Source organism: Canis lupus, chromosome 11 (genome assembly GCF_011100685.1).
Source record: "Canis lupus familiaris isolate Mischka breed German Shepherd chromosome 11, alternate assembly UU_Cfam_GSD_1.0, whole genome shotgun sequence".
Lineage (NCBI taxonomy): Eukaryota > Metazoa > Chordata > Mammalia > Carnivora > Canidae > Canis > Canis lupus.
Window position 1 is genome coordinate 4,022,737 of NC_049232.1, and position 13,822 is coordinate 4,036,558.

General features: G+C 41.3%; 1 long non-coding RNA gene across 1 annotated transcript in view; it reads left to right on the forward strand.

The window, feature by feature from the left end:
• The first annotated feature begins 4,080 nt into the window (after positions 1-4,080).
• The window catches only part of LOC119874018, an 86,783-nt gene continuing 77,041 nt past the window's right edge, over positions 4,081-13,822 (forward strand). Inside the window, exon 1 of the long non-coding RNA XR_005366339.1 lies at positions 4,081-4,277. This is a non-coding gene — a long non-coding RNA (uncharacterized LOC119874018). The remainder of the gene's footprint in view (positions 4,278-13,822) is intronic.

The following is a 13,822-nucleotide window of genomic DNA, read 5'->3' on the forward strand; positions in this document are numbered from 1 at the left end:
CTAGCAAGGAATGGATTCTCCCCTATAGCCTCTAGAAACAGAGAGTCCCACTGATGCCATGATTTTGGCTCAGTGCTACTGATTTCAGACTTTTGGCCTCCAGAACGTGTGAGAAGAAATTTCCATTATTGTAAGCCACTGAGTATGTGGTAACTGTCACTGAAGTCAGACCTTGCTATGTTAATGATCAGCCTAACTTTAGTGATTCTGGACAATCTTTTACATATCAGTGAGCACACAACTCAAAGTGGTATCACTGATGTTGATTATGAAGATTCAAACAGACTATCCCATCAATATGGAACTTGAGCAGATTGCCAGATGGCTTAGTTCAGTGATGAGTTTTAGAACTGGTGTTAGTTGTGGTGTTTCCCTTGTGAAACCCAACCAAATTGTATGAAGGATATGATGGGAAAAGAGGAATAAGGACCTACTGGAGAAGAACCTGAAGCTACACTACTCAGCTCTTTGATACTCAAGAAAGTATAGGAGCAATCCAACAACTCCATTGTATATTAAGTAATACATGACTTATTTTGGGCAGAGGGTTTGCACAATTTTTGGAAGGAAGAGGCATAATTACCAATCACAGCCTACACTAGGATGGATGCTTACACTGTAGTCAGATTCCATCCAGCTCAGAACCACTTATACAACAATGCCCTGGAGTGTATCAGGCATGCTTCTGGGCATGGGGGATACAAGATGGGCAACATATGGTTTGGTCTTTAGAAAATTAAGAGAGTCCCATAGTAAGCCAATGTTTATTTAGTTCTGAAATCATGATTAAGGTGAACTAACACATGAGGTCAAAACTACCTTTGAGAATTCCCAAGGGAAGGCACCATGTTTGTCGTCAATGTATCATCTCTCAATTCAACCACACTTTTTTAAAAAAAGGTTTATTCATGAGACACACAGAGAGGCAGAAACAGAGAAAGAGGGAGAACCAGGCTCCCTATGATACCACTTTGAGTTGTGTGCTCACTCGATCCTAGGACCCCGGGATCATGACCTGAACCAAAGGCAAACACCCAACCACTGAGCCACGCAGGTGCCCCTGCCGTACATTTTTTTTCCAGCATTGAATCAGACAATTATTTCTTTAGTTAAGTACTTGATGAAACATTTGGTTTATATTTGGGACCATATCATAAAAGAATGATTTTTAACACTAGGGGCATACCTGGTGAGACTCGGACTGGAAGAAGAGCATAACATGTCCCATGTTCTCTTTACTTCTAGGATATTCCTGAATGATGGGTGAGATTTCTCTGCCATATGTAAATTGTGATCTATCTTTCTACACTTTGCCAAGTGTGTCTAGTTAATCTCAATTAAGTGCTCTGTGATGGGATGACACTTTTTGCCTTTTTATTTGTTCACCCATTCACATTTACTAACAGCTAGTAGGGCTGGGTAATAGCAGGTATTGCTGAGTAAGTGATTTGTGCCTGTAAGGAAGTTACTGTCTAGTGGGGAGATAAATGTGCATGTTTTGGTATGTGACATATTTGAGAGTAAGCGTTGCCAACAGAGTTCAGAGATTACGTCTGGTGATGTAGGAAAGACTTTATGGGGGCAGGTAGTATTTTAGTTGGCTCTCACCTGCAGGGTAGGAGCTGAAGATGTGAGGAAACGTGAAAAATTATTTTCTAGATGGAGGTGAAGTGTGAGTGGGGTACAGAATGCAGGTAAGCTTCAGGCTTGCTTGGGAAATAGTTGTTTTTTTTTTTTTTTTTTTTTTTTTTTTTTTTTTTTTTTTTTTTTTTTTTTTTTTAAGAGAGGGAGAGGGACGAGAGGTAGAAGAAGGAGAGGGGGAGAGAGAAAGAATCCCAAGCAGGTTCCACACTCAGCATGGAGCCTGACATGAGGGGCTTCAGCTCATGACCCTGGGATCACAACCTGAGCCGAAACCAAGAGTCAGATGCTTAACTGACTGAGCCAGCCAGGCACCCCAGGAAGTAGCATTTTTAAGAGAGAAAGAAACAACCGCTTCTAATTGAGGATGAATAAAGGGATAAGGTTTGCCTGGAACTAATGAATGGGAGAAGATATATAAAACAGTGGTTCTCAAGATGTCAAACAACAGAGCAATGAAGAAGAATAGTCCTTGAGAGATGGGAGACCAGTGAGATGGTCCCTACCATCGTCCCAGATGACTGCTCAGAGAGTTTCCAGCTGAAAGGCAGAGAGAGGTACTCAGGCTGAGCCTAGTGTTCTTCCTATGCTGAGAAGATGGAGCTATGGGTTCCGGGTAGTGAAAAGGGGTAGATGACTCAGGGAAGAGTACGAAAGATAAATATACACAGAGGAACACTGGGGCTCTGCGCACATTACCCCTGGCATACAGGAGAGCGCTGACCACACATGGGCATAAGGGAACCGTCCCGGCTGGGGCAGAAGTGCCTTAACAGACCAGAGGGAACAATGCTAGATGCTCACATTTGGCCAGGGAGAATGCTACCTTTCCTTATAGCCCTACTTTTCTTTCTTTTTTTTTTTTTTAGCAGGCTCCACCATCAGTGTGGAGCCCAATGTGGGGCTTGAATTTATCACTCTGAGATCAAGACCTCAGCTGAGATCAAGAGATAGATGCTTAACTGACTAAGCCACCCAGGTGCCCCAAAGCCTTACTTGAAAGTCTCATAAATTATGGGGTTTTGGGTTGAATACTGAGAAGGATGGTGCCCCCAACATGGAACAAAATCAACTTTAAGCCACATGTTGCTCTGGTTTTGCCAAACAAAGCTTAAATCTAAGATCCATAAGAATCACAGTGCTGCCTAGAAACTTAACTGGATCCCAGAATAAAGCTCACACTTATTTGCGGAAATACACGTGTTTAGCATTACCAAAAAGGTAAACCAGGCATTCTGTCCTCTGTGCTGCCAGATGCATCTCCTCCTTCTTTGTTCTCCATCTATCCCAGAATGTTCTAGCTTCCAGATGCTGTGGCTTGATGCAGCTAAGCCCCAGGGTGATGCAAATGACTTACTTTTGGGAATGATGGGGTAGACCAGTTCTGTGGTCAACACACTTTGTGGTTAATGAAAGGGCCTAGCATTCTCTTCATCTGTTCCCGGCTTCTGCTGCCCTGCAGAATTTTGTAAGTCGGCCCGCAGAGGTGGTGTGCTCTGACGGCACTCTGGAACAGGAACATTTAGTGATTTATTGGTACCGGGGGTGGAGGATGCTCTAATAGAGCATTCTTATTTCCTTTTATTATTCCAACTTCACAAGCATGTAGCCCATCTGTCTTCACAAGGAAAACTTAATGTAGAAGCCGGAACAATTATGAAGTAATGAAGATCTTGTAAAACAGCTATGGATAAGGCACAGGAGAGGTGCGCTGGCAAAACTGGAAGGGATACGAAGCTGCAGGGCTGGCAGATGTGGGCTCTTCTGTCCTAAGGATGCTGCTTAGCTAATTTACATACTTGTTGGCAATTCATTTTGAAAATATTGTGGGAGAGAGAGCAGTCTGAGATATTTTTAAGTCGAATGGTTCTTGGCGGGTTGGTTCTAATAAATGGAACTGTACTGACTCTGGAGATATGTGAACAGGTGCTAAAATAGAAAGGAGGAGGAGAAGGAGGAGGACGAGGACGAGGAGGATGAGGAGGACAAGGAGGAGAGGAGAGGGGAGGGGAGAGAGAGAGAGAGAGGGAGAGAGAGAGAGAGTAGTAGGAAGAGTGGTGAGAGCACAGGTAACTGGTTAGTCCAGCCTGGCTCTAGAGTCTTTGCCTGGCCATTTATTAGTTGTGGGAATGTGGCCACTATATTTAATGTTGCTAAGCCTTGGTTTCCTCTACCTGTAAAATGAAGACTTAGCATCTATCTCAAAGTACCCTTGTAGAGAGTCAAATACCCCACCCCCCATCATATGAGCCTTTTTAATAAGTTTTATCTAATAACTCTTAAAGGAGAAATCATACCAGCCCACATTAATTGATATTTTGGGATGCCATCATAATACTAGAAAAAAAAAAAAAAAAGGGCTTCACATTGTGTCTCATGTCATTTTGTTGATACCACTCTATTAGAATTCTCTTAGAATCTGGCTTTGTTACAGTTGCCATGAAAAACAAGCCAGAAAGGGTAAACCTGGTGGAAATGCTTTTCTGAAATCTCTGTTGCTTTGCTTTAGAACGTTCATCTCAGCAGGCATCCTGTTGCTGAGTAGAGCAGGTGTATGGCCCGTGTTGGAGGCTAGCAGAGGTCCAGATCCTCTGGAGTGCTTCTCAGGGCTTGTCATTCAAGAGAAATACTGGCATGTGAGTAAGATGGTGCTTCATCATAGGTGCTTGGTTGATTTTCAACTATGAGTGTAACCCAGATTAGCACAATGGGGAAGTGATCACATTAGACTCCCTTCCTTCCTTTCTCCCTCCCTCCCTCCCTCCCTCCCTCCCTCCCTCCCTCCCTCCCTCCCTCCCTCCCTCCCTCCCTCCCTCCCTTCCTTCCTTCCTTCCTTCCTTCCTTCCTTCCTTCCTTCCTTCCTTCCTTCCTTCCTTCCTTCCTTCCTTCCTTCCAGATTTTATTTATTTGAGAAAAAGAAAGAGCACAAGCAGGGGGAGGGTCAGAGGGAGAGAGAGAAGCAGACTTCTCACTGAGCAGGGAATCCCAAAGACCCTGGGATCCTGACCTGAGCGGAAGGCAGATACTTAACTGACTGAGCCACCCAGGTGCCCCCCATCACATGATATTTCTACCGAACAAATGAACCTGTATTGCTGCTCTTACAAAGAACCAGAGTCTACACTCTTAGGAGAGAGAACTGAACCAAGGCACAAACCAGATGATTTGACGCAGGGGGTGGTAGACATTAGTTTTTTTTTTTTTTTTTTTTAGACATTTTTTTTTTAGACATTATTTAGATTAGTTTTAAATGACCTGTGGCCTGGATATAGGCCAACTAGATTCAGTTGCATCTCAGTATGATGTTTGGAAGCCAGTGTAAAACTAAAAATCAGGCCAATGAATGATTTGCCGTTCCTGGTTATACTTCCTTTCTTGTTTATTATGAAATAACATATCTAGAAATTGAGAGAAGGGGATCCTTTTACCTTTCCAGATCTGTAATTAAAAAAGGTTCCAAGGTGCTCATCTTTGAATGGAATCTGAAGTGACTACTCAGGACCTCCAGAACTTTGGAGGTGCCTCCAGAACTTTGCTATGGCCTGAAGAGACTTCTGGAAGAGCAATGCAGCTATCTGTGAACTTAGAAAGGTTGGCTTCTGAGAACGGAAAAGGATGATATGGTTATAAATTGCTAATGAAAGATTTATAACTTCTGGAAGTGGAGGAAAAACATGATTTATTGTGCCAAGAACCAAAAATGGGAAGTATTCACAAGGGAGGCAAATTAGCAGACCTAAGTCTGAGGTCAAGAGTCTTGGGGGTACATGAACCAGGGTAAAAGGGGACTTCAGGAAGAGGCCTAGGCAGAAACAGGACAGGTTTGGCCACATGTGGGGTTAGTCAACTGTCTAGTGATGGCTTTGTCATGGAGAAGCAGGCAGGATAGTAAGTCAATGGGGGTAAGACCCCCCTAGAGATGAGAGATACGGGGATCGGAGAGGTTTTGAGAGAGCAGCACCATATAGCAGAGCAGATGTCACTAAAATAAATAGCTGTTCTGAACAGAGGCTATTCATTCCCTGGGGCCCTACAGTGCTTCCTGTTGGTGATGGGGCCTCTGGGCTCTTGGGTGTTAACTGTGGCCAGGGGACGGGTCAGGACCCATGGAAGAGCTTCACCTCTTAATAGGACAGAGGACAGGGCTGAGTTTTCACCATCGCTGAGCATTCTGGAGTTTGTAAATGGTCCCTCCTTGGAACCTGGGCTATGGTCTAAGATTTCAGGGTTTGCTTTTATGTATTTACATCTAACTTGAAATTGGCTGGCCATTATTTAGATCTGGATTTTGGTGTTTGCAGGGAGGACTGGAAAGTTCATGTTTTTGTTTTGAGTGATGACTTCTATTCTACTTTGCTTAGTATTATTTAGGACCATCACCAATTTTGGTCCACAGATGTTTCTTCTTATTTTTTCTTATGGCTGTTATTGATTTTTTAAAAAAGTCTTATCTTTTTCTCTTTTCTAATTTCTAGACATTTTAGATATGAGACAAAGTAGGTGCCATTTTGATCTAACCTGGCTTAGCTACTTAATTTATTTTTAAATTTGGGGACACCTGGGTGGCTCAGTTGGTTGAGCATCTGACTTTTTTATGTTTTAATTTTTTTCTCTATTTACATTCAATTTACTTAACATATACTGTATTGCTAGTTTCAGAGGTAGAATTCAGTGATTCATCAGTTGCATATAATACCCAGTGCTCATTACATCACATGCGCTCCTTAATGCCCATCCCCCAGCCACCTCCTCTCCAGCAACCCTTTGTTTGTTTCGTGGAGTTCAACGTCTCTTATGGTTTACTTCCTTCTCCATTTTCATATTTTTTAATTTTTCTTTCCCTTCCCCTATGCTTATCTGTTTTGTTTCTTAAGTTCCACATGAGTGAAATCATATGGTATTTGTCTTTGACTGACTTATTTCACTTAGCATAATACCCTCTAGTTCCATCCATGTCATTGCAAATGGCAAAATTTCATTCTTTTTGATGGGTAATATATATATATATATATATATATATATATATATATATATATATCATCTTCTTTATCCATGCATCTCTTGATGGACATCTGGGCTCTTTCCATAGTTTGGCAATTGTGGACATTGCAAACATCTGATTCTTCAACTCAGCTCAGGTCTTGATGTCAGGGTTGTGAGTTCAAGCCCCATGTTGGGCTCCAGGCTGGGTGTGGAGTTTACTTAAATTTTTAAAAATTTGTAAGTACATTCAAACAGGAAAAGTATAGAGATAGTACAAAGAATTTTATTACACCCTTTGCCCAGATTCACCTCTTGTTAACATTTTAGGCCATTTTGATCTATCTGTTTTGTCATTTGTTCTGTCTATCTTTATTCTATCTATCTATCTATCTATCTATCTATCTATCTATCTATCATCTATCTATCTATCATCTATCTATCATCTAATTTTGGAACCAATTGAAAGCTGTGTAGAGTATAATTGTTTATCCCTAAGTACCTTACTGTAGATTTCCTAAGAATGAAACTATTATATTTTCACAGTACAGGGATCAATCTCAGTTGATTTCACAGTGATCCAAAACTTTTACCTAATCTCCCTTCTCACAATGCAATTTTGCCAAAAAGGCCTTTTGTATATTTCTGTGCATATGCATGTACCTTCCCCCTGTCTTACAAGGTCCAGTTTAGGACAAAGTAATGCATTTAATTATCTGATCTTTTTAGGATTCCCCAATCTGGAACAGTTCCTCAGTCTTTATTTTTCTTTTACGACATTGAAATGTTGAAGAATGCCAGCCCCTTTCAAAGCAGAACATTCTGCATGGAGGGTTTGTGTATGTTTTGCCATGGTTAGTTTTGGGTTATGCACTGACACCACCTCCCGCCTCCTGCCCCACCTCCTTCAGAATATTACAAAAGTGATATCATGTCCTTCTCAGGGTATGTCATCCAGAGACACGCAGTCTCCACTTCCTCTCATTTATGGTGGTTTTGATCAGTATTGCCTGTTTTCTCCACTGTCTAGATACTATTATTTGCCCTGGATCCTCATAAGCAATCTGTGGTGAGACATTTTCAGACCATGCACGTACCCTGCTCTTCACCAAAGTTGACTCCCTATACACCCTCTGGAAATAGCTACAGAAAAACAAACAGTGACAATACCAAGGATCCATAGCAACTATAATTCTCATACATCACTGTGGGAGTGTTTTTGTTTTTGTTTTTGTTTTTAACTGTGGGAGTGTTATAATGGTGTAAATCCCTTTGCCGAATTTCTGGAAGTTTTTTTAGAAAACTTCCACGTGCCCTACAATTTTGCTCTGTTATTTGTCCAAAAGAAATTAAAGGATATGTCCATACCAAGACTTGTGCACAAATAGACATGGTGGCCTTGTTCATAATAGGCCCAAACTGGAAACAGCTCAAATGTCCATCAACAGGTGAGCACATATACAAATTGTGGCATATCCACACCGTGGAATATGATTCAGCCATAAAAAGGGACAACATTCTTTTTATTTTATTTATTTTTTATTTATTTATGATAGTCACAGAGAGACAGAGAGAGAGAGAGAGAGAGGCAGAGGCATAGGCAGAGGGAGAAGCAGGCTCCATGCACCGGGAGCCCGACGTGGGATTCAATCCTGGGTCTCCAGGATCACGCCCTGGGCCAAAGGCAGGCGCTAAACCGCTGCGCCACCCAGGGATCCCTGGATAACATTCTGATGTGTGCAACAGAATGTATGAATGTCAACAGCCAGGGACCTGAATGTGTTCCATGAAAGAAGCCGGGGACCAAAGAATGTTGTACTGTATGATTCCAGTTATGTGAAATTCTAGACAAGGGAAACTAATATCTAGTGAGAGGAAGCACATTGCTGCTGGCCTGAGGCCAGGAATGTGGGGGGTGTTGATTGCAAAGGGGCACATGGGAATTTTTAAGGTGATGGAAAATATTTTAATCTTGATCTTAGTGATGGCTACAGAGGTGTGTAAATTTGTTGCAACTCCTCAAACTCTAACCAATGATGGATGCATTTTATTGTGTGCAAATTTTTCCTTGTAACATTGGCAACTTCCTTCCTAGGTTTAGCATCCATTTGTGATTCTGCCCTGACTGATCTTTATTGTGATGGTTACAAAATAATGATTTGTTCACTCCAACATTCTCTCCATGTTTACCACACAGTCCTTGGCATTCTTCTGCAAGTAAGGGTCCACCCTCCTGCCACATCATTCTTTTTTTTTTTTTTTTTTAAAGATTTTATTTATTTATTCATGAGAGGAGAGAGAGAGAGAGGCAGAGACACAGGCAGAGGAAGAAGCAGGCTCCATGCAGGGAGCCTTATGTGGGACTCGATCCCAGGACTCCAGGATCATGCCCTGGGCTGAAGGCAGGCGCTAAACCGCTGAGCCACCCAGGGATCCCCCTGCCACATCATTCTTGCCTTGTTTGTTATCATGATAGACTCACTGAGTCCCATTTCCCCACCAAAGGCTTGTAATTTATTAATGCCTTTAATTATTTCGGCACTTAAAATTGTCTTGGATTTGTCTCATATTTGGCTCGAGGTAGCCCTTTCCTAGAGGCCGATGCCTGTGTCCTTGTGACATGCCCCGTCCTTACCCAGAAAGCAACTGTTGGCCCATCGGAGCCCTGTTGGCCACTCTGCTTCTCAGGAAGGCAGCTGCCTCTGTGGGGTGTGTGCGTGTGAGTATGGGCATCTGTGAGTATGGGCATCCTTGTGTGTGTGTGTGTGTGTGTGTGTGTGTGTGTGTGATTTAGGAAGGAGATGCAGAGTGAGCTGGAAATGGAGGTGGGATCTCGGGCAGCAGGCTTTGGAGTTCTATTTCCATGTAAAGTAGGGCAAGGGAGGAATCGGCACATCTCTTTTTCTTGAGTTACCATTTATAATTTCACAGGCTTCTATATACCATTAGCAAGGCAGCTTCCCCAAGGGTGTATGAGTGCTGAGATGTGCTTCCTAGATTTTCTTCTTGTGACTGGAAATACCCATTGATGAGTCCCATCTATGGCACCACTGTTGCTTAGTCAGAGTCCAGTGAGCTGTGGTGTGGCTGGGAGGTCCTTCTAGAGCTCAGTAAGGCACAGATGGCCTCTCCACACATTTGTAGTGCATCTGTCATCCCAGAGAGACAACAGTTGACTTCTATATTGGGAAATAGATGAAACCCTCATGCTTGAGTCATTTAATCCTGAACTGAAAGAACCCAGGAGAATATACACAGGAAACGTGGACAGGAGATGGGAGACCTTCTCCAGCTTTAACTGGTCTTATTGAATAAAGAGAAAGCAGGGATGCCCATTAAGTGATTGGAATGGCTGTCTCGGCTCGTGTTTCCTGTAGTGAAATCAAATTTACAGAATGGAAACTCCATTATTGTGTTTTCTTTGACTCATCTGGCGGACGCATTTTACACATTATAATGGAAAACTCATCATGGTGATGCTAATTGTTCTCTCTTTCTCTTCTCATTTTACTCGTCTTATTTTTCATTTTGCAGTCAGTGGACTTTATTGGTTTTGCAAAAAGGAAACAAACTTGATAAGAAATTCAGGTCATAAAAGAAAAACAGAATCACTCAAAAGGCTCATTCAGAAAGAATGTACTTAATATTTGGTGAACCCTATGCCATAGGGGTTTTGATTTGGAAAAATGAAGACATACATGTATATGCATGTCCGTATGTATGTGCATGACATGTGTGATGTTGTGTTTGCACATATATGAGTGTATGCCTGTGCATGTGTACATATGTGTGTGTGTGTGCACATGTGTATTTGTAAAAATGAGTGTTTGGAACCAGAATCCCTAATTCTTCCATACATTGAAAATGCCTTTTTATGCAAGAGGAAGTCTTAAGTCAAACTTTCTTTCCCTTGGAAGTTTGTGAACGTCACTAGCAATAATCTGATTGTTTTTTGCTCTATAGGACTTGCTTTATAGGTGTAAATGTTTATGCAATTTTTTTTAGGTGCTTGAAACCTAAAAATTTCTTTGATACATGTATCAGAATCAATCATTCACTCTTGGGCAGCCTGGGTGGCTCAGTGGTTTAGCACCACCTTCAGCCCAGGGCATGATCCTGGAGACCTGGGATCGAGTCCCATGTCAGAAGCCAGCTTCTCCCTCTGCCTGTGTCTCTGCCTCTCTCTCTCTCTCTCTGTGTGTCTCAAATAAATAAATAAATAAATAAATAAATAAATAAATAAATAAAATCTTAAAAAAAATCATTCACTCTTTTTCATAGCACCTGGTATAGCTTTTTGAGTTGTACATTCAAACATTTCATGGGTGTGCCTGGGACGCTCAGTCAGTTAAGCGTCTGCTCAGGTCAGGATCCTAGGGTCCTGAGATCGAGCCCCACGTTAGGCTCCCTGCTCAGTGGGGAGTTTGCTTCTCCCTCTGCCTCTCCCTCCACTCATGCATGTGCATGTGTGCACGCTCTCTTTCTGCCAAATAAATATATAAAATCTTAAAAAAATTTCTTGATTTCAGGAGAAATACTAACGTACATGTGACATGTCAGTATTGATTTTGGTAGATTGTCTTTGTCATGTTTCAGGGCTTTCCCCCTATTCCTATCTGACCCGAGTTTTTATCCAAAATGACTGTTGGATTTTATAAGCTTTCCTTCCTTCATTTGATGATGTAATGCATGGCACTGGTTTCCTAAATGTCTTTACATTCCCCCAATAACATATTTCTTGGTCATGGTGTCTTGTTATTTCTATATACCTCTGTATTTTATCAGATAATATTTTGTTTTGAATTTTTGTATCTGTATTTATGAGTGGGGTTTACATTAATTAATATTAGTGTTAAGGTGATATTAACTTTATAAATAAGTCTCCTTTTGTGCTGTTGTCTGAAACAGTTTAACTGTTACAAGACTAGAAACTGTTTTGTAAAGTTTTATTTTAGCTTGCCTACAAAGCTCACACATAAAAATAACCTTCAGCAAGCATCTTTCTTAAATGGCTGATCTTAAAAATTGCCTTTCGGTACCAATTATGTTTATTTTGCTAGAAAACTATCCATGTCCCTTAGCTTTTCAAAAGTGTTGATAAAGAATTGCAGATGATGTTCTTTTTTAAGTCTTCCAATCTCTTCTATACTTTATAGTAACCAGTATTGTTATTTTTGTATTCCCCCTTTTAGAGGGGTTGATTTAATTCATTTTCTCTTTGGAGTGCTTGGTTGGCCTAGTTGGTGGAGCATGAGACTCTTGATCTTGGGGTTGTGAGTTTGAGCCCCACATTGTGTATAGAGATTACTTAAAAAATAAGAAAAATTTTAAGTTCTTATTTAAATTCTAGTTAGTTAACATATAGTGTAATATTGGTTTCAGGAGTAGAATTTAGTGATTCATCACTTACATACAACACCCAGTGCTCATGCTCATCACAAGTGCCTTCGTAATGCCCATCCGGCATCTAGCCCATCCCCCACCTCCCTCCCTCCACCAACCCTGTTTGTTCTGTCCTTAAGAATCCTTTATGTTTAGCTCTCTCTTCTTCTTTTTTCACCCCCTTTTCCTATGTTCACCTGTTTTGTTTCTTGAATTCCATTATATGAGTGAAATCATATGGCTAAAATAAAGTGTTTAATTCACTTTCTTTTTTAGAGCTTTTGTTTTGTTTATCCTTTCTACGGTTTGTATTTTCCCTTTCCTTAAGTTAGCTTTTAAAGACTTTATTAATCTTTTCCTACCTACGTGTACTTTCTTTTTCCTTATTATATATATTTCCCTAATATATGTATTTCAAATATGTTATTTTGCATACTTATTTTTTTGTATTTCTCTTATTGGAGTCCGATTTGCCAACATATAGCATAATACCCAATGCTCATCCTGTCAAGTGCCCCCCTCAGTGCCCGTCACCCAGTCACCCCATCCCCCCACCCACCTCCCTTTCCACTACCCCTTGTTCGTTTCCCAGAGTTAGGAGTCTCTCATGTTCTGTCACCCTCACTGATATTTTCATTCATTTTATCTCCTTTCCCCTTTATTCCCTTTCACTATTTTTTATATTCCCCAGATGAATGAGACCATATAATGTTTGTCCTTCTCTGATTGACTCACTTCACTCAGCATAATACCCTCCAGGTCCATCCACGTCAAAGCAAATGGTGGGTATTTGTTGTTTCGAATGGCTGAGGAATATTCCATTGTATACCTAGACCACAGCTTCTTTATCCATTCATCTGTCAATGGACACCGAGGCTCCTTCCACAGTTTGGCTATTGTGGACATTGCTGCTAGAAACATCGGGGTGCAGGTGTCCTGGTGTTTCACTGCATCTGTATCTTTGGGGTAAATCCCCAGCAGTGCAATTGCTGGGTTGTACAGCAGATCTATTTTTAACTCTTTGAGGAACCTCCACACAGTTTTCCAGAGTGGCTGCACCAGTTCACATTCCCACCAACAGTGCAGGAGGGTTCCCCTTTTACGCATCCTCTCCAACATTTGCTGTTTCCTATCTTGTTAATTTTCACTATTCTCACTGGTGTGAGGTGGTATCTCATTGTGGTTTTGATTTGTATTTCCCTGGTGGCAAGTGATGCAGAGCATCTTCTCACGTGCTTGTTGGCCATGTCTATGTCTTCCTCTGTGAGATTTCTGTTCAGGTCTTTTGCCCACTTCATGATTGGATTGTTTCTTTGTTGTTGAGTTTAATAAGTTCTTTATAGATCTTGGATACTAGCCCTTTATCTGATAGGTCATTTGCAAATATCTTCTCCCATTCTGTAGGTTGTCTTTGAGTTTTGTTGACTGTTTCTTTTGCTGTGCAGAAGCTTTTTATCCTGATGAAGTCCCAATAGTTCATTTTTGCTTTTGTTTCCCTTGCCTTCATAGATGTATCTGGCAAGAAGTTGCTGTGGCCAAGTTCAAAAAGGGTGTTGCCTGTGTTCTTCTCTAGGATTTTGATGGATTCTTGTCTCACGTTTAGATCTTTCATCCATTTTGAGTTTATCATTGTGTCTGGTGTAAGAGAATGATCTAGTTTCATTCTTCTGCACGTGGCTGTCCAATTTTCCCAGCACCATTTATTGAAGAGACTGTCCTTTGTCCAGTGGATAGTCTTTCCTGCTTTGTCAAATATTAGTTGACCATAGAGTTGAGGGCCCATTTCTGGGTTCTCTATTCTGTTCCATGGATCTATGTG